This window comes from Neolamprologus brichardi, chromosome 20 (assembly GCF_056152115.1).
Source record: "Neolamprologus brichardi isolate AB-2024 chromosome 20, ASM5615211v1, whole genome shotgun sequence".
Classification (NCBI taxonomy): domain Eukaryota; kingdom Metazoa; phylum Chordata; class Actinopteri; order Cichliformes; family Cichlidae; genus Neolamprologus; species Neolamprologus brichardi.
In genome coordinates, this window is record NC_142123.1 from 29942723 (window position 1) to 29945420 (window position 2698).

Here is a 2698-nt window from a genome sequence, read left to right on the forward strand (position 1 = left end):
GTTGCTTCTGTTCTCCTCTTATTTTACCTAGCTTGTCAGGTGAGATAGTATAGAATGAACTTCAAATCATAACAGGTGAGATTGTATTAAATGAGTTACTTACAGCATCGACAAATCAAATTAAATTAAAAAAACAACAACCAGGAAGTGGAAGTGAAAACACGTGACAAAACCTACAAAATGATCCACTGACGCCACTGATTTCTGTACATTTTTTCTTATCTAATGTTATCAGACTCTGCCACTTTTGCAATAATTATCTGTGACTCAGTAGCTTTTACACAAAGAAGCCAAGTGTGTCTCAAAAACAGATGGACACTTTGCTCTATTCAGAGAGTATGGCAGCTCCAGTCAGGCCTTTTGAGAAAATGAGAGATGCAGAAGAGCACATGACGACTTATCTGTCCCCAGAGACTGTACGAAGCCATTTACCATGGCTTGCCAGCATGGTAAATGGCTTCGTACAGGCCATTGGTGCCCCCATGTGTGACAAAAACCTTGGTTTTAGGGTGGCCTAGTAAGTCATGCTGAGGCAGCCATTCAACCAGCATGGTGTTGTTTCCCAGAGTGGCTGGTCTTTTCCCAACATGTCTCCACACAACCTTCTGAGGGAGGCTGGCAAATGCTGAGGCAAAGCTCTCCGTTAACTCAAGTCCAAGGTCACTCAGCAGGGTGCCCAATGTCACGACTATCACCCCATGTTCACCAGAACTCTGGACGAATTCCTCAAACTCTGATGGGAGAGGCTTTGAAGGCTTACCTTGGAAGCCTCCGATGTAAACGACGTTGGGCATGGTGGGACGAGGGAACTCAAATGTAAAGTCAATACGCATGAGCCAGAGGTCAGCCTTTTGGACTAGAGACATAAGCTTGACACCTTTTCCAAATAATGATCACACAGAGGTTGGTAACATGGACTGGCAGCATAGTAGTGAATGTAAGTCATTATGTTGTGATAACATATATTTCTGATTCTTTGGAAAAAGTCCAGGCAGCACGGTGGCACGGTGGTTAGCACTGTTGCCGCACAGCAAGAAGGTCCTGAGTTCAATTCCAACATCAGGCCGGGGTCTTTCTGTGTGGAGTTTGCATGTTCTCCCCGTGTTTGCGTGGGTTCCCTCCGGGCACTCCGGCTTCCTCCCACCGTCCAAAGACATGCAGCTTGTGGGGATAGGTTAATTGGATAATCCAAATTGTCACTAGGTGTGAATGTGAGTGTGAATGGTTGTCTGTCCCTGTGTGTTGGCCCTGCGACAGACTGGCGACCTGTCCAGGGTGTACCCCGCCTCTCGCCCTATGACAGCTGGGATAGGCTCCAGCGCCCCCCGCGACCCTGAAAAGGATAAGCGAATGGATGGATGGATGGAAAAAGTCCATTTTGTCAGAGTTATGGGAGAACAATACAGGAACATAGGACAATGGAGTAGGAGCAAGTAGTGCGCCTCTCCACTGAAAAACCAGCGTACATTGTAAACCAAGGGAACTCGAAGATAATTTGCAAGTAGCAGTACACCTGGAAATGCAAGATGAGTAAGAAAAAGATGATATCCAGTTTCATTCAGCTCTTTAATCAATGTCTTATTCTCAAAAATCCTGCGAACAAGCTTTGTCACAGTTTGATGGTTTTCATGTACCATTTTAAAAAGGCTGTAAAACTCAACAAATGTCCATAGTGAACTTTTGTGCCGGATCTCAAGTGACGTCTTCAGGAATGAGGCCATGAAGTCTTGCCTTTCTATGTTTTGGGACTGTTCCTGGGTAATTGTGATGGAGGTGTAATAAGACGAGACCTCACAAATGTACCAGCTGGTGGAGGAATGAATTAAAGTGATTTGCTGGCCACGAGAATGAAGAGCCTCCACAAGGACTTTCATGTGAAGCCAGTGGCTTCCATCTACTGGAAATATTAGCACTTTTCCACCATCACACAAGGAAGTCAGAGCTGCTGAAAACAGTACAAAAAATGCCAAGGCTGGACATGACCCCATTTCTGCAGAAAAGACACATTATTGAATTAAATAGATTGAGTTCAATGAGTTCTTGACCTTCAGACGAACAATTCCCCTGTTGTTGAAAATGGTTATAGTTTAAGCAAACAATTACTCAACTACTTTTCAACAAAACTGGAATATTTATATAGATTTTAATAATTCAATCCAAAATTTACATGGGATACCGTGAGGTGTTTACGTGCTCGTGAGTGCTCAGCCCACAGGAAATGCCCTAGGTTTTGGGTGCAGTCTGTACATGAAAGGCCAGAGTGGGAACCCTATACTAGTAGTAGTAGTACAGTGTTAGTGTAATCTCAGATACAGAGGAACACTACAGGTTTCGTCCTTGTTGTGGAACACTGAACCAGGTCTTTATGCTCTTAAGGATATTCGAGGGTGTTCGGAATTTTCTCCAACCAGTCTACATGTGTTTTGTGGAATCGGACAAGGGTTTTTAACCAGACCCCTCATAATGCAACACTGGTGGTGCTTCCAGAGCGTAGGGTGTCTGGCCTGTTGCCGCAAGCCATTTGGTTCCTGTCCAACCACTGCAGGGGTTTGGTCCACATTGCGGGCTGGATGGATTGATGGATAGGTGGGTGAGTGGATGAATGGACGGGTGGAATGACGGAACAAAGTTAGTTATAATTTGTACGTCTATTTGGTATTTGTTAAGCAGTATGTATGTGCATGATTTTGTTTAAGCC

General features: G+C 44.5%; 1 pseudogene; it reads right to left on the reverse strand.

The window, feature by feature from the left end:
• Nucleotides 1-428: 428 nt before the first annotated feature.
• Nucleotides 429-1988, reverse strand: LOC102777847 (UDP-glucuronosyltransferase 2B31 pseudogene; annotated as a pseudogene).
• Nucleotides 1989-2698: the final 710 nt, after the last annotated feature.